This window comes from Pseudorca crassidens, chromosome 21, assembly GCF_039906515.1.
Source record: "Pseudorca crassidens isolate mPseCra1 chromosome 21, mPseCra1.hap1, whole genome shotgun sequence".
NCBI lineage: Eukaryota > Metazoa > Chordata > Mammalia > Artiodactyla > Delphinidae > Pseudorca > Pseudorca crassidens.
Genome location: NC_090316.1, coordinates 16,480,565 through 16,504,272, shown reverse-complemented (window position 1 = coordinate 16,504,272; position 23,708 = coordinate 16,480,565). Strand labels below are relative to the sequence as shown.

The 23,708-nt window shown below is 42.2% G+C and overlaps 1 long non-coding RNA gene across 1 annotated transcript in view; it reads left to right on the top strand.

Moving 5' to 3' along the window:
• LOC137215957 (uncharacterized) overlaps positions 1-22,910 on the top strand; it is a 31,171-nt gene extending 8,261 nt beyond the window's left edge. Inside the window, exons 3-5 of the long non-coding RNA XR_010939508.1 lie at positions 1,233-1,370; positions 14,277-16,542; positions 20,969-22,910. This is a non-coding gene — a long non-coding RNA (uncharacterized lncRNA). The remainder of the gene's footprint in view (positions 1-1,232; positions 1,371-14,276; positions 16,543-20,968) is intronic.
• The last annotated feature ends 798 nt before the right edge of the window (positions 22,911-23,708 follow it).

Sequence of the window (23,708 nt, the reverse complement as noted above, 5' to 3'; positions counted from 1 at the left end):
CAGCCCTCTCACCTTCCTTCCCCTCCTCCTTCCTCTGCTCACTTCACCTCCAGCCTGCATCCTTCTGACTAACACCCAGAGCTTGGCCGGATCAACCCTTTGTGTTCAGGCTCCTTCTTGCACATCTTCCTCGGGGAATGGGATGAGGCAGTGGCAGCCTGACTCCCTCACAGTGTCACTCTGACACCACAGCCTCTTATACAGAGAACACCCAGCTCCAGGAGCAGAGGGTACATAGGAGCAAATGACACTGCAGAATCACCTGACATTACTGTCACCTCCCCTTCCTCCCGGAAGAACATGGGCAAAGCCTTCAGGGGATAAAAAGGAGTCACAGAAAGGTGGCCTGCTAGAGGGAAGGGTAGGTATGGTAGGGTGTTAAGGAAAGTGGAGAAGCCTAGAAGAGGGGATTATTGATAATTTGATGAATACAGATCTCAAGGCTTGTTGTTTGCACCTTTTCAAGGTGCCCCACCTCCTTTCCTCCCTACCATTCCACCTGAATGCCCGCACACCCTTTCTAAAGAAGGATGGAGGAGACCTTTGGGAGGAAGGATGAAGTGGTCACATACCCTTATACCCATGGGTTCTCTCCCCAGAAAATGAACATGCACGTTATATTTTTGCAGAAAAAATTTCAGTTTTGGCTCTCCCCAAATCCTTTCTATAGTTCACTTCTCCAAGTCAGAAATCCACCTCAGAGATCAACGTGAACTCTGCGGTCAGCGCCAGGATACTCCCAGGTGCAGTGCTGCCTTGGAATTCTGAACTGTCCTGTTTGCACACCTAAGACCCAACTAACTGCTTGTGCTACTTAGCGACTTTGCCCTTTGTAAATCGCTTAACACCTCATTCCATTGGGACCCTCTGGAACTTGGTGTTGTTGGTCATGCCATTTACAGATGAGACTCAGGGGTGTTAGAGCGTCGTGCCTGACGTCGGCCCCCTAGTGAGAGTGCAGCTGGAACTCCAACTGCATCTCTTGACTCCAGAGCCCCGCGTGGTCCTCCTTTCCTTGCACCTCATTTTTAGAATCTTGTATGTTTAATCCCTCACGACTGGGCGCTTAAAACGTAATTCTCATCCAGATATTTGCCCAAGAATTTGGGAACCCAGGAAGTTCCACCTTCAGGGTGAAAAATACTTTTTTTTTTTTTAATTCAAAGCATTCTTTGGCATTTTATAGCATGAAAATAAATACTTTAGGTGCACACACCCTTCTCTATTGGCAGGTTTCACTGACACAAATGGGTCCTTCAACATTCTAGTGAGACTTGGCTTGGTGTTACTCTTCGACACCCCCAATCTGCTACTCATTTGTGGCCACTCCACCCCTGAGAATAAGGCATCCCCCAAAGGCCAACCTTAAGGTGAGTCAGGAGCATTGGATGTGAGGTAAGTGGCTGGCAGACAATTAGCACGTTGGCAGAATTAACTTCTCTTGGCTTCGTTCTTTTAAAGAATTGTGGAAGAAAGCAATTTCTTTTTTTTTTTGATAAATTTATTTGTTTATTTTTGGCTGTGTTGGGTCTTTGTTGCTGCACGGGCTTTCTCCAGTTGTGATGAGCGGGGGCTACTCTTTGTTGCGGTGCATGGGCTTCTCATTGTGGTAGCTTCTCTTGTTGTGGAGCACGGGCTCTAGGTGCATGGGCTTCAGTAGTTGTGGCACGCAGGCTCAGCAGTTGTGGCTCACGGGCTCTAGAGCGCAGGCTCAGCAGTTGTGGTGCATGACTTAGTTGCTCCACGGCATGCGGGATCTTCCCGGACCAGGGCTCGAACCTGTGTCCCCTGCATTGGCAGGAGGATTCTTAACCACTGTGCCACCAGGGAAGTCCCAGAAAGCAGTTTCAAATGAATCATTTCATCTCTCTGGGACATCGTCTCACCATCTATACATCAGGCCTGACTCTGGTTGGTCTTTCTGTACAAAGCTGAGTTGTGAAGAGGCCAAGAGTCCTTCCAAGGTTAGCAGGCTTCTGAACTCCTGGGTAAAAGTGAGTGCATTAGAGTCCTAGGGCTGCCGTTAACAGAGGACCACAAACTGAGTGGCTTAAATAACAGTTTAAGCCACAAACTGAGTGGCCCTCACAGTTCTGGAGGCTAGATATCCAAGATCAAGGTATCAGCAGGGCCGTGCTCCCTCTGAAGGTACTAGGGAAGGATCTGTTCCAGGCCTCTCCCCTGGCTTCTGGTAGTTTCTTGGCTCGTGGCAACACAACTGCAGTCTTCACAGGGAGTTCTGTGTATGTTTGCATGTGTGTGTGTGTGTGTGTGTGTGTGTGTGTGTTGATCTCTTCACGTGGTGTTTATAAGGACACCAGTCACATTGAATTAGGAGTCCACCTGAAACAAGGATACAGTTCAGGTGCACCCTCTCCCCTCCTAGCATTCTCACACACATGCACACGCACTCATGTGCACACACACACAGACACACAGACACACACACACACTTTTGCACTCAAGTAAGCCGGAGAAGACCTTTGGTATATGAGCTGCCATCTCTTGCAAAGCTGAGATGTTGGAGCCCCCTAGGTGTAATGCTGAGACTGTTCTCCACAAAGTTTCTGACGGCTGGGGTGTAAAAGAGTATCAAGAATTAATTTGGTAGTTGTACTCCTATGAACATACTTCTAGAAAATAATTCCATTTTATTCTACATTCTGTAATGTGCTATTATATGTGTGTGTATTTGTGTGTTCACTGGAGCTTTTCTTTTATAATAAGAAAAATAAAAATTTAAGGGCTAACATTATGAAACACTTTTTTAAAAAACCTTATATTTTATCCATACAAGGAATATGAATCAACTGATTTTAAAACATATTTTTGGAGATTTTTGCAATGTCTTTGGAAAATGCCCTCAAAATTGATTATTAAAAGAAAAAAGTAGGCTGTAAGACGATACTAAAATGATAAAATTCTCCAAAAGGTTAATGGTGTTTACCCTTGAGCTTTAGTATTGTGAGTGTTTTAATTTCCTTTTTTAGACTCTTCTGTGTTTTCTAAGCTTTCTATAATGAATATGTATTATATTTACAAACAGAAAAAACAACAGTAGTGGAAGCATAAGGAAGAATCCATGCCTAGTTCTTTCCCTTAAACCTTCCCAGCCCTCCCCTCGTCCTCCCCTGGGGGAATTTCAGGTTTCTTTTTCCTGCCTTCATTTAAGAAGTAAACAATGCAGGATCCCAGGTCAGACTTGCTTCGATCCAATAAGAGAAGACTCTCTGGCTAGATTCCTCTCCTCCTTTTTTCTCTCACTGCCCTTCGTGCTAACTCGGAGTACAGGGCATCTTGACAAACTGCAAACAGCAACCTGGTCTTTGCACCATGGCCCTCTAAGGTTCAGATTGCTGAGCCAGAGTTAGATTCCACGAGAGAGCGAGAGCAGGGGGTGGGGCAGGGGAGAGAGGAGGGGAGAGGAATAGGTGGATCTGAATTCAGGCTGATGCAGGCTTCCTGGATGGAATCTGTCCACTTCGGGCAGAGATGAATGAAAAACTCAGGCCCCTTCCCACAGGTTTGGAACCCTGGCCCTGAGCCCTGAGCTGTGTATTTTATTTATCTTCTTTGTGGGCTGAACAGGTGAAACTGCTTTAGCTGAAGGAAGTGGCACAAATTTACTTATGTATTAGATTAGCAGGATGCATCCATCAGACCGACCTCTGGACCACCCGATTCAGGAGACAAGTCCTCCCTGGAGCTCACAGACAGTGTCAGTCGCTCCGGCTCCAGGCGGACTGGGTGGGCAGGCGTCCCTCTGTCAGTGAGCCTGGCTGGTGGGCGGGGAGCTGGGCCGGCTCCCCTTCCCAGAGGTAGAGTTGATTGTTCAGCGATGTGCAGGAGATCACACAACTGGAGAGAGGAAAGGCTGGTTGTTAGGACTTAAATTTCCATCTTCCCACCGCTGTGAGGCTGTGACGTACGGCTCTACTGAGCCCTTTAGCATCTTCACCTCTCCAGCCAAGTGTACAGTGCAAGACTCACCCAAGCAAACCTTTCCAGCGACGGTAATTCTTTATCCTCTTCTTTCCTTTAGCTCCTCCCCAACCCCGCCTCCCTCCCTGCCCTCCCTCCCACAGACAATCAGCCAATGAACAAAAAGCACGGCTTTGTTTCATCTCTCACCTGTTCTAATAGATCTTAGGCTGAAACGCCACAGGGCCCACCTCTGATGAATATTAAGATTAAACTCCTCTCCCTCCCAGCATCTGTCTCTCCTCCCGGCTCAGGAGTCAGCCTCCCCTCCCCTGCCACGCTGCTCTCCCCAGTTCCTCTTTCTCACACTCCCCCCCTCTTTGGCCTACATCCTTTCCCAGACAGAGGCAATGTGTTAACTTGTCCCCACCTGAGACAAAGAAAGGGGCCTTTGTCATACCTGCAGGAACCTAAATATTATCATCATTTAATTACTGCCATTCTCCCAGGCCAACGTCTTGGCAGCAAGCTCTCCTTTAGTTAAATAGGCTTTTAAGTTTTCCCAGGGAGGCTGCATCAGAGATACTTTGTGAATGGAGACTAATTTGGGGCGTTGCTGCCGGTGTAAAGAGGTCACTCCAAGGTAATCGAACCTTAAAAGACAAACTGGGAGAAAGGTTACGCGTTTCCTCCGGGCACAGATCATCTTTTGGAAACGGCTGCTACTCTCAGATTCAACGTCTTGGGCACAAACCAGTGGACTGTGTTACTAACTGGCCTAGATTCAGTTCTTTTCCTTTTTTTCTCCAAGGAGAAAAGGAGAGCTGGGTCACATTCATTGTGTCTTTGGTTGCCAGGAATTGTTCTTTTGGTTGTGCTCAGGCAAAAGGACAACTTGACTACAGTCTTCTGGAATGCGCGTCAGCTGGGTGTGTCTGGTTGACCCTAAAAGGTGCCAGAACCTTTCAAGTTCTGAAATGTCACTTGCTCTGTAAAAAGACCAGAGGATTTCACACCTGAAGGGACAACATTCCAGACAAAAATGGCGGGCTCCTGGCCTTTGGAAACGGGAACCCTGATTTGTTGCATTTGTTAAGGTGACTGTAGGAACACAGATGCATCTCGTGCTGCCCAGACATTTCTAATTTTATGTGGTCAACGTCATAACTTTCACATTTCCTTACGATGTTCTCATGGGAAGTCTCCGATGATAGGTTCCTTTAGTGCTGCCAGCTGGAGTGATCCTTCAGTTGTTCGCATTTTGGGCCACCTAGATGGCAAAAAAAAAAAAAATCAACACATCTCATTGACTATTCCCAGTATTGGAAGACTGGAGAGCGTTATTATCTGCATGCCCAGATTGTCTCTGTCTGTCCTAACGTTTTTTTCCTTTTAGTATTATTACACAGATATAATTGATATAAAGTGCAGCTTTAAGGTGTACAACACGTTGATTTGATACATTTACATATAGTAGAATGATTACCACCATAGTATTAACTACATCTCTACCACGTCACATAATTAACATTCTTTTTTGTGGTGGGAACAATTAAGATCTATTCTCTTAGCAACTTTGAAGTTTATAATACAGTACTGTTGGTTATAATCTCTATGCTGTGCATTAGATCTCTAATACTTGTTTATTGGTTGCAAGTTTGTAGCCTTAAATGACATCTCCATAATTCTCCCACCTCCCAGCCCCTGGTAACCACCGTTCTATTCTGTTTTTTGGTTTTTTTTTAAATTTATTTATTTTTAACATCTTTATTGGGGTATAATTGCTTTACAATGGTGTGTTAGTTTCTGCTTTATAACAAAGTGAATCAGTTATACATATACATATGTTCCCACATGTCTTCCCTCTTGCGTCTCCCTCCCTCCCACCCTCCCTATCCCACCCCTCCAGGCTGTCACAAAGCACCGAGCCAATATCCCTGTGCCATGCGGCTACTTCCCACTAGCTATCTACCTTACTACGTTTGTTAGTGTGTATATGTCCATGACTCTCCCCCGCCCTGTCACAGCTCACCCTTCCCCCTCCCCATAACCTCAAGTCCGTTCTCCAGGAGGTCTGCGTCTTTATTCCTGCTTTACCCCTAGGTTCTTCATGACAATTTTTTTTTCTTAAATTCCATATATATGTGTTAGCATACGGTATTTGTCTTTTTCTTTCTGACTTACTTCACTCTGTATGACAGACTCTAGGTCTATCCACCTCATTACAAATAGCTCAATTTCGTTTCTTTTTATGGCTGAGTAATATTCCATTGTATATATGTGCCACATCTTCTTTATCCATTCATCCGATGATGGGCACTTAGGTTGTTTCCATCTCTGGGCTATTGTAAATAGAGCTGCAATGAACATTTTGGTACATGGCTCTTTTTGAATTTTGGTTTTCTCAGGGTATATGCCCAGTAGTGGGATTGCTGGGTCATATGGTAGTTCTATTTGTAGTTTTTTAAGGAACCTCCATACTGTTCTCCATAGTGGCTGAACCAATTCACATTCCCACCAGCAGTGCAAGAGTGTTCCCTTTTCTCCACACCCTCTCCAGCATTTATTGTTTCTAGATTTTTTGATGATGGCCATTCTGACTGGTGTGAGATGATATCTCATTCTATTCTGTTTTTACGAGTTCAGCTTTTTTAGATTCCACTTATACGTGATATCACACAGATTTGTCTTTCTCTCTGAGTTATCTCACTCAGCATAATGCCCTCACGTTCCATCCATGTTGTCACAAATGACTAATATAGTGAGTGGATTTGGAGTATCATCAAAAACATGTTTTTCCTACATTTCCTCCCACAGTAATTGATTCCTAAGGAATCTAGAAGATAATTCAGCAAATGATACCTGTACCTTGGAAATATTTTTAAAACTCACTATGTCAATCCTAGCCTATAAGCACAAGAAACAAAATTTATTAGGCCAATCTAGAAGAAAGGGTGAATAAGCATAGAACTATTAACAAAAGTAAACAGTTATAAACATTGGCACAAGTATCACTGCTTCTTTGGGTCTTGGAGGCTTATTCAGAATCAAGGTGCTAGACAGTTGAGTTCAAAAAATTATCAAACCAGGGCTTCCCTGGTGGCGCAGTGGTTGGGAGTCTGCCTGCCGATGCAGGGGACACGGGTTCGTGCCCCGGTCCGGGAAGATCCCACATGCCGCGGAGCCTGCGCGTCTGGAGCCTGTGCTCCGCAACGGGAAAGGCCACAATAGTGAGAGGCCCGTGTACTGCAAAACAAAAACAAAAACAAACAAATTATCAAACCAGACCTTCTGGGTGAAAACTGAGCACTGAACACACCTACTTGCCCCCTCTCCTTCCTAAAGCTGCATAAAGTAGAAGTACAAGGACTTTCAAAGACAAATGCAAAGGACAACAGGAGAGGAGAGAAGAACAAAAAACTTTTGGAAGCCAGAGAGCAAATGAAAATTCATAGCCATGAAAATCCTGTCTTACTTTGCAGAACCCTCCCAAAACTCAGGAGCTGGTAGTACCAGTTACTTCTGAAAGTAGAGGTGAAGACGGAGCTAAAGACAAAATCAGTTGTTAGTTGAGAAAAGAGTTAGACCCCCAGGTGGCCTCCCCAAATCCAAGCACCAGGCAGATTCTCCCTCCCTCACCAGGAGAAGACTTGAGGCGTATTCTCTAGACGGGGAAAAACAGAAGGTCTTGGACAGGAGATGCTAGGCCTATTGAGAGTGGGAGCCATACTGAAAATGGGGTCACATACCAATCAACGTAGAGCTTCTCCAGGCTTCTCCCCCAAGTTGGCTCCCAAAGTGCTGGGAGTCAAGGTTAGATTCTGGCTTAGAAGTTCATTCTCTGATGAATGATAAAAATAACATGACCAGCTCAAGAGAGGGAGAGGGAAACTAAAGGTACCACATTAGGGATCTCCCCCACGAAAATAGTGCAGCAAGGTCCCCCTACAGTGAAGACCACCCATGGGCACAGAGCTCTAGCCATCAGCCTTTTAGCCCTTCATACATAAATATGAGCAGGAAGCCAAGGATCACCAGACTATGTGAGGAAATCCTATAAAGTAAAATACAAAGACTATATGGGTGTAAGAAAAAAAGTATTTAATATTAATATAGAGATAAGACAATATACTGGATCCGTAAAGCAAAAATAGATGATATACAAAATGAACATTTGGGACGCATAAATGGTATTTTATTCACACAGTAGCATTTCATACATCAATGAGACTGAATAGTTATCAGTGTGTATTGCAATGGATCTCACAAACACGATGTTGAGTAAAAGAATCCAGGTACAAAAAAGCACATATTCTGTGATTCCAGCTAGAAAATGTTCACGATAAAGGCTACAGTGTTAGAAGTCAGCATGGTAGTTACTTTTTAAAGGGAAGGAGTGGAGAAAATCTTACAAGTTTCCAGTATGAAAATAAAAATAAAATAGGCTTTATGCAAAGGATCACGAATCAGAATGGCATTAAATTTCTCAATAGCATCTGGAAACTACAAGATAATGAAGCAATGCCTTCAAATTTCTGAGGAAGAATGATTTGTATATCCAGCCAATTATCAATTAATTGTGAAGGTACACTAAACGTACTTTCAGACATACAAGGCCTTTAGAGACTTACCTTTCTTCCTTTTCTCAGCAAGCTACTGGAAGCTCTTGGAAGCTAGATATGCCAGAAATATATGCAGAAAAAGGGAAACAAGAGATCCAGGAAACAGATGAACCACTGAAGAGAGAAGCAATAACAATTCCCAAGGTGATGGCCAAGGGAAAGCCTAAGAAGATGAATTCACAAAATATACTGATTAGAGAGGAAATTTACACAATTAGGGAAAGCTTAGGATTATATATATGTATTATACTATATGTACTATTATATGTATATATTGCATATGTGTACTATTATAATTAGTACATTATGCACATTATAAAACACAATATAAATAACAAAAGGATGAAGTAAAAATAAATATAAATAAGCATTCTATTATTTTTCCCTCCTCCCAGTGAATCTCTGATGCACCTCCTGCTTGCACCCCATGGGACACCCCTAATACAAGGGATAACTTCCTGATGTTAGTTGATCGGATTAGCCAGGGGAAATCATGCCTGAAGGAAATGGGCCAGAGAAAAGGGAAATGTTGACCCTGGGAGAGAGGATGGAACACGGGCCGAAGCCAGCCGCGTCTGTGGTGGGTTTTGCAAGGCACCACAAGGTAGGTTCTGGGAACCCAGACCAGCATGAAGGCCTGAGCCTCAGAGGCCTGGACCTGGGGACCAGAGAGCCATAAACTCTTGGAAAAAGCGAGTGCCTTCAAGACCGTCTCAGTTACACCTCTCGTTTCACCAACGAGAATAACTTACACTTCAGAATCTTGCCTAAAGGTAGTGCTAAATCCACTTAACGTATCTGCATTTTATGGATGTCCAAATAAAGGTACGAAAAGTAAATATAAAGAGATCTTACGTATGTTTAATTTTCTGCCTAATTGTCTTCCACCGACTACCTGTGCTGCCAGCTCTCTTGTTTGCCGCTGTCCAGGATATAAGTTTCCTCTCACTCGATGCCTCTACTGTTCCTCTACTCCTCTGAGCTGGAGCTGGGCATGTGTCTTCAGAAAACATTCTTTGAAATATTTTTGAAGAGCTTCACAGAGTCCTTGTTATCTAATAGATAGGCCAAAAATCTGACTCCAGGCGTGTTTTCCTTTTCTGTTCTATCAAAGGAAAATAAAGATGAAAAGCCTTTTTATATCTTATTAGGACATTTTTAAGTAAATAGTTTTAGTCAAAGATGTTAGAGGCAGTCTCCTCTAACTGAGGTGTATTTACGTGGCTAGATAGAATAACTTCCAGCTTACGAATTGAGCCCATTGACCATAATTGCTTGTGACAGTAGGCATGTGACACAGAGATGAGCATAATTGTGATTGTAACTCCTATTAGCATTTATAAATATAATTAGAGCCAAGTATTGGGCTATGTTAGGAAGTTTTCACTAAAATTTCTTTGGTGAAGAAAAGCACATGCTCCTCCCCCGGGAGGCGGCATCATGATTAGGGCGTAGACTGGCTCTGTGACCTTTAACCTCGCAGTGTCTCACTTTCCTCATCAGTAAAACATTGTGTGATTATTCAGTATTCATGTTAAAGGTGCACTGGTTGAAGAACTTTGCTTCTACTTAAAGGAGAAACAAGATCAGATTTGCCTACTGCCTGAAACAAACATACACACAAAAACAGCAAAATACATGACACAGGGGCTTCCCTGGTGGCGCAGTCGTTGAGAGTCCGCCTGCCGATGCAGGCGACACAGGTTCGTGCCCCGGTCCGGAAAGATCCCACATGCCGTGGAGCGGCTGGGCCTGTGAGCCATGGCCGCTGAGCCTGCGCGTCCAGAGCCTGTGCTCCGCGACGGGAGAGGCCACAACAGTGAGAGGCCCGCGTCCCGCAAAGAAACAAAACAAAACATGACACAACAGTTTTTGAGACACTGCTTATCAGGCAATGGAGGACAGTGATCCCTGAATGATACCAACCAGGGTTCTTGGCCTTCCCCAGTCAAGAGAAATTGACTCGAGGCCAGACAAGAAATTCAGGCAAGGCTTTACTGGGGCCCCTGCGCCGGCTGCAGGAGGGAGTGAGAACAAGTAACACGTTCCCCTGATCGTTCCTTATATCGGGTGAGGGTAAGGGTGTGTCCAGGGGTCGGGCTAGAGGGGTGGCTTAGGTGGTGTGTCCACCCCTCTGTGGTGCTGAGGGCAGTGTGGCATGCACAGTACCCTGCTTTTGCTCCCTACACCCAGTTTTTGCTCCCGGCTCTTCAGAAATGGCAGTTGGATTTTTTGTCTTTTTGTGTCTTTTGGTCCAGAATTTGCCCCAACTGCTGCATGCACACAGTTACCTTTAGTCCCATATAGTTTCTTTTTATTTTGTAGCTCCAGGAGAGGTGTGTCCAGGTGCAAGCTTTGCAGCACTGCAGCAAAGGGTCCCAGGTCCCAGACCTGTCTCATGAAGAATGGGAAACAAATTAGGTGAGCCCTACTATTGTCCCAGCTTCCTGCCTTGAGAGGGTTTCTGCTCTGTGGCATAGGAAGGCGAGACCCGGGCAGAGCCTGGTGGACTCTCCGTAGTAGGGAAATGGGGATGAGAGTCCAGGGAGCCCAAGGCAGCTCGAGTACCAAACAGAGTGCCAGAGAGGAAACAGCTGCACGGAGAGGGAACCCTGGATATGTGGAAGATGTCCCCTGGAGTATACAGCAGAGTTCTGACCACTACATGAATGTGAAGATACTACCCCTTGCCAGAGGAAAAAGCAACCTGACAGGATTAGATAAAAAGCACCCAATTCTCACAAAGGGCCAAGAATGTAGCCTATTCCCACTAGTCAGCCTAGAAAAAAAAATCAAACGTTTTGGGACACTGGGCAGAATACTCAGGAATGCTATGCCTCAGTAGTGGGAAAAATTTAGACACCTACCAAATACTGTACCAGATCCACTTCACAAATTAGAACATTGACCCGAAGAGTTCAAACGGCTTTCAAGTAACTTAATTGCATCCCAGAGCAAAGCTCAAGAATGACTATAGGAAAAGAAAATATCCAGCATCCAAAGAAAGTAATAATCACAATGGCTGGCATCCAATCAAGGATTACCAGACATTCAAAGTATGAGGAACACATAACCCATAATGAGGAATCAATCAATCAGAACTGAATTGGTAAACAAGAATGTTAAAACAGTTATTATAACTATAATCCAGATATTCAAAAGGTTAAGTACAGATGTAAAGAAAGTTTTTTTTAAAAAAACAAAAATACCCAGATTGAACTACAGATGAAAACTGCAACATCTGAAATGAAAAATAAACAGATGGGATTAATAGTAGATTAGACAGTCATAAGAATACATTTGTAAACTTGAAAACATGGCAATAGAAACTACCCAAAATACAACACAAAGAGAAAAAAAAATTTTTTTTAATGAAAGGTATCAAGTCAAGTGGCCTAATACGTGTGTAATTAGAATCACCCAAGGAGAGGAGAGAGACAGGTCATGGAAATAATATTTGAAGAAATAATGGCTGAAAATATTCCAAATTTAATTAAAACTGGAAACCCACAGATCCAAGAAGCTCAACAAACCCCCAAGCAAAATAAGCATGAAGAGAATTACATCAAGGCCTATCTTAATCAAATTGCTAAAGAAACCAGTGATAAACAGAAAATTTATAGCAGCCAGAGAAAAAGATGAGATGTTACACAAAGAGACACAAAGCTAAAGATGAGAGCAGATTTTTCACTAGAAACAATGTTAGCAAGACAATCTCTTTAAAATACTAAAAGACAAAAACTGTCAAGCTAGAATTTTACAACCAGCAAGGATATCTTTCAAAAACAAAGGTAAAATAAAGACGTTTTCAGACACACAAAAACTTGAAGAATTCACCAGCAAACCCACACGACAGGAAATTTTAAATAGTCTTTCAGGCAGAAGGAAAATGATACCAGATGAAAATATGCATCTATACAAAAAGCACTGGAAATGGTAAGTATTTGTGATTTTTAAATTAAATCTCTTTATAAGATAATTGACTTTTTTTGTTTTTTTAATTTATTTATTTTATTTACTTTTGGCTGTGTTGGGTCTTTGTTGCTGCATGCGGGCTTTCTCTAGTTGCGGCGAGTGGGGGCTACTCTTTGTTGTGGTGTGCAGTCTTCTCATTGCGGTGGCTTCTCTTGTTGCGGAGCACAGGCTCTAGAGTGCAGGCGCAGTAGTTGTGGTGCATGGGCTCAGTAGTTGTGACTCGTGGGCTCTAGAGCACGGGCTCAGTAGTTGTGGCGCATGGGCTTTGTTGCTCTGCGGCATGTGGGATCTTCTCAGACCAGGGATCAAAGCTGCATCCCCTGCATTGGCAGGCGGATTCTTAACCACTGCACCACCAGGGAAGTCCCGATAATTGACTGTTTAATCATAAATAATAGCATTGTATTGTGGAGTTTATAATATATATATATAAGCAAAACGTGACAACAACAGCATAACAACCAGGAAGGAGGAAATTGAAATATTCTATTTTAAGGTACTCATACTATACATGAAGTCGTAATTATCACTTACAGGAAGACAGTGATAAGTTAGAGTTATATACTATACACTACACACTATATACACTACATTTGAGCAACCTCTGTGTTTGTGATAATTTGTAACACTGAAAAAAATCTAATATACTTAATCCTACCTGAAACAGTGTTTAAAACAAAGTCTATGTCTGAGCAAATGTTATCTTGAAAGTGTTGATTTTTTTTCTCAACCTGTTTTCTAACAAAGCTCTTTGTTGGTTTTCCTTCTTCTGCATTCCCAATACAGTATTAAAGAAATATCTCAAAGTTCCCAATCTACTCAACATCAACTCTCCAGCAGTGCTAAATGTAGCTATTCATCTCTGTACAATTATAAGCTGCTTCATTACTTTTGTTTCCCTTGTCCTCTTGGTCCATCAAACTTACTGAGTTATAGGGAAGGAAAGTTAATCCTATTATGTAATTACATTAATTATTGCTACATGAATCACTCAGTAGGGAAAAATAGCAAGCCTGGTATAATGAGAAACTAAAAGAAGTGACCATTTGTAACCCCGCATCCGATAGGCCAAGTTAAAGTCACCATGAATTGACAGGTTGTTTTCCCTGAAATATGACAGTTGTCAAAAAAAGTGTGATTTCCAGGTGAGCTGTGTGTGGTGTCATATCCACCTAATGCACGTGGGGGACCATAGGACCCATGGAAACAGGCAGCGTATCTCTTGGGATATTCTTTGAGGAAAAAAAATCATAATCAAATTGCTTGCAAAACACTAAAATACAAATCGGCCCCTTTTAGAGTTTCACAACCTTTAATAAAGATGACCCAGGTTTCAAGATGTATAGAAATCATGACGGTTATACTGACCTGGTGGATCATTTATCAGTATGAAGTATTCCTCTTCCCCCCTCAAATACCTATTAGATTCTAGTTTTCCTAATATTAAAAAAAAAAAAAAAAAGGCGATCCAGGTTTGTGCAGAAGACAAACCTATTTAACTTGGTTTATCCCAGAAATTCCCAAACCTATTTGATATGTATTCTGTCCAAGTTTTATAGTTGAGCTCAGTGGGAGGTAAGTGGAGGTGTGTGTTTACTTCACATAGTCGGCGGAGTCATTTCTTTGGCACACCTATTAATCCCTGGAAACGCAAATGTTTTTGCATGGAAAATATTTGAGGGAAATGTGGGTCTAGAGATTAAATTCATCATGTGTTTATTTATCCTATCCCTTCTTTATGATGATATTTCACTCCAGGTCAGGGGTTGATAACATGTGAATTTGTGAGAAGAATTCCTAGCGTAACTGCTCACCTCGACCCCACCTCGAGGTGACAGGAAGCACTGCTGCAGCCCACAGTCCCCCGAGATAAAATGCATCCACCGTAACTTAAGAAGTTCAGGCATCGCGGATCAGGCTCGGCTTATCGCTCTAAGGCATTCAGCAGACATTTTCTAAGCACCTACCTTGTGTTAAGCTCAGTGCATTACTAGCCTGCCAGCAGCACGCTGGTCTTTCAAGCTCTCAGAAGGTGTGGCCATGCCAAAGAAGGTATCCAGGAGGGCTGATGACTCACGGACCCCCAGCGGCTTCTGAGGAAGAGGATGGGTAGCGGGGCTGGCTGGAAGGTGACTGTCGTCTCCAGTACAGAGACCCTCAAACAAGGTCATGGGGTGGCACTGCCCTCACCACTTGTGCAGAACCTTGGATGGGTCTGGATGGGGTAGAGACCTCACCCACTCAAAAGCAAAGCCAGTTGACAGCAGACATTAAGTTAAATCAATCGGTGATGCAAATTTCAAGAGCAAAGAAGTAGGAAAGAGGGAAATGTAAGAAACAAAAAGAATAAATTACTTTCCATTTTGCATTGATTCTAAGATGCACATTTTTTTCACATTTTGACATGTCTGAACTCTCTGAAATTGAAACATATCTTATAATCCCAAGCATCTTACAATCGCTGGCCTCCAGGCATCAATGTGACCTAGTTGTCATTGCCAGCATGTGCAAACTTGTTCACAGCTGTTGCTGTTGTCATCACTTCAGCGGGATTATGTGCATTGTTGGTACTACATGTGCTAGGTTTAATTGCCGTGTGAGATGTCTTCAGAAAGATTATACCATGATTCAGTATTGAAAAGAAAACTTACAGTGTATTCAGAAAGGCAGGGAGACAGAGAAGCGGGGCATAAATTTGTTATTTGTGAACTGAATATTCATTAGAAGAGAAATGATTGTAATTCCATTATCTCTTGCAAAAAAACCAAAACCAAAACCCCAGTGCTTTACACCTGCTACTCAAAATGTGGTCCATGGACCAACAGCATCACCTGGGAGTTTGTTAGAAATGCAGAATCCCAGGCTCTACCATAAACCCCCCAAATCAGGAACAAGCAAGGAATTAATTCTCCCTGAGTTTCCAGATGGAAAATATTTCAGACTTCCAGTTTCCAGACTGTGAGAGAATAAATTTCCATGATCAGTTGTTACAGCAGCTACAAGAAACTAATAAACCCTCCTTTCACTCAGAGTCCAGTAGAGCCAGACACCTTCACAAGAACTCCCCAGCCCCAGGCAAGTTGCAGATTGAAAGGAACAGATCTCTACTTGGTTCTCCTACTTCCTCCACCTGGGAAAACAGAATGTCAAAGGGAAGAGCTGCATTTCATGCAGTTGCAACAAAGTGTATGTCCCAGGATGCTCCAGAAGACCCAGTGCTCAGATGTACCAGGAACCTTCCTGCAAATGAAGAAGTGTTCCATCTCCTACCCTCAGATCACCAATTCTATCTGTGCAGAGGCTGTCAATCAAGTTTTTAGTATAAATTGAGTTAGTGCCGGCAGAAGAAGCAATGAGGGAAGGCAGTCGTGTTTCTCACCAAAAATATTTTACTAATACTCTACTTCCAGAGGGTGCTATAGTTTATTTATCTATTTATTTGTTTGGCTGCTCCTTGCGGCTTGTGGGATCTTAGTTCCCCAGCCCAGGATCGAACCCAGGCCCTTGCAGTGGAAGTGCAGAGTCCTAACCACTGGACCGCCAGGGAATTCCCTATAGTTAACTTTAAAAAGGAGCCTCACACATTCTGTGGCACTTCATCCTGAAAGGCAGGTAGGGCTTTGCTCTCATTTTCACAGCTGAGTAAGCGGTGGCCCAGAGAGTTTAAGCCACTTAAGAACCAAAAGTGACAGAGCCCTCGAAGGACTCTCCTGGTATTTAGACCCCAAGGTCAAGGCACTTTTGAAGAACGACACTCTACGTCTTTCACGGAAACCTTAGCAAACTCTGAAATAGACACTGTTTGTAAATCACTATCCTTTTTCTTCATCCCTCTCCCCCACCCCCACTTTAGTGACAAAAGACCTCATCTAGGGACAGTGTATTTTACTCCCTGAGATTTGCTGACACCTGCTGACAAGTGGAAGGATAACAGTGGGTAAAGAAGTTTTGTAAAACAGGCTGTCGTACTGCCCTGCCAAGCGAGGAGGCCAAGGTAACCGTCGCCCAGGAGAAGACGATGAAGGTAAGAGGTACGAGCAGCCTCCAGGTCTCTGGCCAGGTGGGTAGAGCCACAGGACCCCCAGTCGTGCCGCATAAACACCTATTGCCCTGTGGGTGGTCTGACGCGAGGCATTGGATGTTCTGTGTTCTGGGCAACGTGTAATGAGCGTTAATTTCTAACAACGAAAGTCATAAAACTCACTGGAGTAACCCGAGGAAATTACCGCACGTCCATGCCTCTGCTTTCCTATAGCACTCAGATGGGACACATTCTAGAGTTATGCTAAATAAGCTCGTATTGGTACAAGGTATGTGTAGATTTATAACAAATATAAACATAAATGCACACAAAAAACGCCATCCCTTTTACTGATAACAGTTGGGTCTAAAGATGACCGTAAGATCCAGACTTTGCAGAGAATGAAGTACCACTTCATTCCATTAGGTGGAACCCAAAGTCAGCTGAAGTATATTGCAGGTCTGCCATCCTGGGCCTTGACAAGTGTCTTCCAGTTATTTTTCCAGCACTTGCCAAGCATTGTATTTGTTGGGATCAGTGAACGAGGTAGTTGGGAGCCCATATCAATCCACCTCATTCATCTTCCCCTCACATCAGCCATCCTTTTATTCATAACAATCTACCAAAACCACCTCACTATGTATAGATGAGACCTCGGACCTCCCACACCTTGCCTCCCTCCTGGTTGCCCTCACCGAGTCATTCTTTCTCCAATCTCAGGCCTAAACTGGAAAATCAGGGTATCAAAACACCAAAATGTTCCACCTCACAGATGCTACTTCGTCAACCCTGCTGACAAAAACCCAACCAACTGGGTTTTTGTCTATTGAGTACCTGCTATATTTCAGGCATTTTCATATGTTACTTGATCCCAATAATAATAGTAATGATCATAATAGCTACCATTCGTTGGGCATTTACATGCACCAAGTACCATGCTGAGTGCTTACATACATGATCTCATCTAATTCTCTTAAGATCACTAAGTGGTATCATTATTCCCACTTCAGAGCTCTAGAAACTGAAATTCAGAGAGGCGAGTAAACACAAGGTAGCACGTTGGGGAAGGCACATTCCTTACATTTCACAAACCTCCATCTCACTTCTACTGTTTCTGCTCTTATGAGTCTCCTGCCCACACTAGGGCTTTCACTCCTGGACAAGGGTCCCAGGACAGTCCTGGACACTTCCACGTTTAGAAATCCACCAGGGAACCAGAGAGACAGAAAAAGAACTGTGCAGTTGGAGGAATTCCAGACAACAATGAAGTCTTGGAAGCCTGGAGAAAAATGTGTTTCCAGAAGGACAGAGTGTTCAGCTGTGAAAATGCTACTCTAAGGACAGAAAATTGACTGCGAGATGACAGATAGAAGTCATGGGTGAACTTGATGGGAGCCATGTCCATGGAATGTGAGGGACAGAGAACTGACTGGAGAGGGCTGAGGAGAAAAGAGTGAGTGAGAACGTAGGCATGAGGGCAACTCTTTTGAAACTGACTTTGGGGAGAAGCTGAGTCCTGGGGCAGTATCTGGAAGGGGATGTGGGAAAAGATGAAAACTCTAATTCTAAAAGATACATGCACCCCAGTGTTCACAGCGGCACTATTTACGATAGTCAAAACACGGAAGCACTTAAATGTCCATCGACAGATGAATGGATAAAGATGTGGTATATTTATACAATAGAATATTACTCAGCCATAAGAAAAGAATGAAATAATGCCATTTGCAGCAAGATGGATGGACCCAGAGATTATCATACTTAGTGAAGTAAATCAGAGAAAGATAAATATATGCTATCACTTATATGTGGAATCTAAAAAATGATACAAATGAACTTATTTACAAAACAGAAACAAACACACAGACATAGGAAACAATCTTATGGTTACCAAAGGGAAAGGCGGTGGGGGGAAGAATAAATCAGGAGCTTGAGATGAACAGACACACACTACTATATATAAAATAGGTAAACAACAAGGTCCTACTGTATAGCACAGGGAACTATACTCAATATCTTATAATAACCTACAATGGAAAAGAATCTGAAAAAGAATATTTTTATACATATGTATAACTGAATCACTTTGCTGTACTCCTGAAACTAACACGACATTGTAAATCAATTATACTTCAATTTAAAAAAAAAAATGAAGGGCTGTGGGATCTAAGGACAAATTTGTCATCTCGATTCTTTTCACCCTGTGATACAAATATCATTGTCCTCATTTTACACCTCAGAAAACTGGAAACAGAAAAGTTAATTTTCCACTCATCAAAATTTTTATAAATTAACAAACAGCAAGTGCTAATATTATGCAAAACCTAAATTATTTCCTCCTGACCCTGACACTTGCTGCTAAAGTACAAAAAGCAAAGATTAAGTAATTTTTTTCCTGTGCCACACAATGACACAGTGTAATGCCAAACATATAAGTGTAAATGACCTTATTTTTAACTTTATTTATTGACTTAGAATCTTTCATTAAATACAGAAAGTTTTGTGACATTTTACTCACTATTCCGTGTTTGCCTTTATCAAGTCTGAGTTTGGTTTCCAAGCTGGCAGTCCTCCTTCGGGGTTTACCTCTCAAATCTTCGTAGGATATGACATAAGTTTTTAAGTCCTCAGAAGTTTCATGTTGTATTGTATGATCCAGCAATTCCACTCCTGGGAATATATCCAAAAATAAAATTAAAACACTAATTCAAAAAGATACATGCACCTTAATGTTCATAGCAGCATTATTTACAATTGCCAAGATACAGAAGCAACCTCAGTGCCCATCAACAGATGAATGGATTAAGAAGATGCAGTATATACATACAATGGAATATTACTCAGCCATAAAAAAGAATGCAATTGTGCCATTTGGAACAATGTGGATGGACCTAGAGGTATTATGTTTAGTGAAATAAGTCAGACAGAGAAAGACAAATACTGTATCACTATATGTGGAATCTAAAAATAAAACAAATGAGTGAATATAAAAAAATAGAAGCAGACTCTACAGATATAGAGAAGAAACTAGTGGTAACCAGTGGGGAAAGCGAAGGCGGGAGGGGCAAGATAGGGGTAGGGGATTAAGAGGTACAAACTATTATGTATAAAATAAACAAGCTACAAGGATATATTGTACAGCCCAGGGAATATAGCCAATATTTTATAATAACTTTAAATGGAATATAAGCTATAAAAATTTTGAAAGCATCATAGGAGTGATGGTGGGCCAAAGGAGCACCCTGGAGAGAGAACCTACCTTAATCTATGTTGAAAGAGAGGAAGACTTCACCTGAGAAGATCGCCTGGGATGAAGAGGGCAGATGGTAGCAATCCTGACTTACAGGGAGTCAGAATAAGTAGGAGTCAGAGGGGCCAGGCAGGGGATGGTAGTTGGCTGAGTCCAATGGGGGTCTCCAAGATCCCCACAAAATGCCCCCAGGAGATAATGAGCCCTTATTTGGCCATCTGCCACATGTAAGTGGGCAGATTATTACTGTCCGGGTCTGATCCTACATTTGCAGCCCCTCAGCTCTTCTCTCTCTCTTCCCTTGAATCCCAAAGGAGAACAGTAAGTAGGGGACACCAAGTAGAGAGTCCAGGTGAGGGAATAGAACGGTGCTAACCCTCTCCTGGCCACACTGCAGGCTTCCCAGCCTCAGCCAGGATGGACCTGAGGAGGGGAAAGACTGTGAGTTAAGTGTGTGGTTGGCATTTTGCTATTGGACTGTTTCATATCCAAAAGGGACAAGAAATGCTATGGATCGGATATCCATCCAAGGGCAGGGAAGAACAACTCTACAGAAGAGTGTAATGATGCAGTGTTGAGAAAGAATGGAGTTGGCTTCTGCTTGGATGGGGGGCTTTGGGAGGTGGGTGGGGAGAAGCGGAGCAGGCAAAAGAGCAGTGCTCTCTCTAAAGGAATGCTCTCTCCCTAGACATTTGTAGTGGACTTTTTCACTTTCTCTTGTGTAGCTTGGAGGTGGTTGATGGGTGATGGTGGCAGAACTGCTTCTGCAGAGATAGTCTGGCTTCTGTTGCTCTCTAGCTTTGAAGCATCGGCCAAACACACAGAGAACACAGGAAAAGTCACATTTCACCGCCTGTTACAAAAGGATAAAATGAGTTGATGTGAGCTAAATATTTTGCACCTTGCCTGGTACACAGTAGGCACCAGGGAATGGCAGCCACTGTTGTTTCTTTATGGAAGATAAATTATCTCAATTTTATGGTGGGCAGAATAGTTGCTAAAATTCACCAAAATCTTTAACTGTACCTATAATCTTAAATTCCACTCTCTGAATAATAACTTTTTTTAGAAAGTGGTTTTTCATTATGGGAATAAAAATGCTGAATAATTGCCTCTAAGTCTAAAATGTGTCACCTGAAGAATTACAATAGCCTCCTAAGCCTGCTTCTCTTCTCCCAGTTCTCTATTCTGCTCCAGAGTGATGGCTCAAAAACAAATCTCACCACTATTATTCAACATAGTTTTGGAAGTCCTAGCCACGGCAATCAGAGAAGAAAAAGAAATAAAAGGAATACAAATTGGAAAAGAAGTAAAACTGTCACTGTTTGCAGATGACATGATACTATACATAGAGAATCCTAAAGGTGCCACCAGAAAACTACTAAAGCTAATCAATGAATTTGGTAAAGTTGCAGGATACAAAAATAATGCACAGAAATCTCTTGCATTCCTATACACTAATGATGAAAAATCTGAAAGAGAAATTAAGGAAACACTCCCATTTACCATTGCAACAAGAAGAATAAAATACCTAGGAATAAACCTACCTAGGGAGACAAAAGACCTGTATGCAGAAAACTATAAGACACTGATGAAAGAAATTAAAGATGATACCAACAGATGGAGAGATATACCATGTTCTTGGATTGGAAGAATCAATACTGTGAAAATGACTATACTACCCAAAGCAATCTACAGATTCAGTGCAATCCCTATCAAATTTCCAATGGCATTTTTTACAGAACTAGAACAAAAAATCTTAAAATTTGTATGGAGACACAAAAGACCCCAAATAGCCAAAGCAGTCTTGGGGGAAAAAAGTGGAGCTGGAGGAATAAGACTCCCTGACTTCAGACTATACTACAAAGCTACAGTAATCAAGACAATATGGTACTGGCACAAAAACAGAAACATAGATCAATGGAACAAGATAAAAAGCCCAGAGATAAACCCACGCAACTATGGTCAACTAATCTATGATAAAGGAGGCAAGGATATACAGTGGAGAAAAGACAGCCTCTTCAATGAGTGGTGCTGGGAAAACTGGACAGCTGCATGCAAAAGAAAGAAATTAGACCACTCCCTAACACCATACACAAAAATAAACTCAAAATGGATTAGAGACCTAAACGTAAGATCGGACACTATAAAACTCTTAGAGGAAAACATAGGAAGAACACTCTTTGACATAAATCACAGCAAGGTCTTTTTTGATCCACCTCCTAGAGTAATGGAAATAAAAACAAGAATAAACAAATGGGACCTAATGAAACTTAAAAGCTTTTGCACAGCAAAGGAAACCATAAACAAGATGAAAAGACAACCCTCAGAATGGGAGAAAATATTTGCAAACGAATCAATGGACAAAGGATTAATCCCCAAAATATATAAACAGCTCATGCAGCTCAATATTAAAGAAACAAACAACCCAATCCAAAAATGGACAGAAGACCTAAATAGACATTTCTCCAAAGAAGACCTACAGATGGCCAAGAAGCACATGAAAAGCTGCTCAACATCACTATTAGAGAAATGCAAATCAAAACTACAATGAGGTATCACCTCACACCAGTTAGAATGGGCATCATCAGAAAATCTACAAACAACAAATGCTGCAGAGGATGCGGAGAAAAGGGAACCCTCTTGCACTGTTGGTGGGAATGTAAATTGATACAGCCACTATGGAGAACAGTATGGAGGTTCCTTAAAAAACTAAAAACAGAATTACCATATGACCCAGCAATCCCACTACTGGGCATATACCCAGAGAAAACCATAATTCAAAAAGACACATACACCCCAATGTTCATCGCAGCACTATTTACAATAGCCAGGTCATGGAAGCAACCTAAATGCCCATCGACAGACGAATGGATAAAGAAGATGTGGTACATATATACAATGGAATATTACTCAGCCATAAAAATGAACGAAATTGAGTCATTTGTTGAGACGTGGATGGATCTAGAGACTGTCATACAGAGTGAAGTAAGTCAGAAAAATAAAAACAAATATTGTATATTAATGCATGTTATATGGAACCTAGAAAAATGGTACAGATGAACCGGTTTTCAGGGCAGTAGTTGAGACACAGATGTAGAGAACAAACATATGGACACCAAGGGGGGAAAGCTGCGGGGGGGTGGGGATGGTGGTGTGATGAATTGGGCGATTGGTATTGACATGTATACACTGATGTGTATAAAATTGATGACTAATAAGAACCTGCTGTATTAAAAAATAAATAAATTAAAGAATTAAAAAAAACTAATACTACACTCTCTTTGGGATATTTGTATGGAAATATGTTAATATAAATGTTTCAGACATTACATGAAATTTCTAAAAATCTTATATGTTCTGGTATAATGTTATAAGTCATAATTCTAGTTATTATTTTAAAATGTATATCTCAGAAATAACTGAAAAAAAACCCCAAAAAATCCCAAATCAGAACATGGCATTGCCTTACTTTAAAACCTCTGATACTTCTGTTCCCAGCGGAATGAAAACCACACACCTCAGCATGGCTTGCGAGTTCTTTCGGAACCGGCCTTAGCAGTCTCATAGCAATGATGATGAGATCACACACACACACACACACACATGCTTGTACAAATACACATGGGATGAAAATCACTCTCTGTGCTTTTGCTCCTACTGTTTCCTCTGCCTGCATTCTTTATCTGCCTAATGAAGTCTCATCTTTCAAGCACCAGCTCACCTGTATCCCCTCCGCAGCTTTCTGCAAGGCGTCTCTTGCTCCCTGTGTTCCAGGAAGAGGTCTCACCACATCCTGTGATAGTTAGATATTCTTCTTCCTAAGAATCCAGCACAGTACCTGACAGAATAATTGTGTGTGTCTAGAATGGCAGGGGCTGGGGGTGGATTACGCTACTCAACAAAATCAAAGAAACAA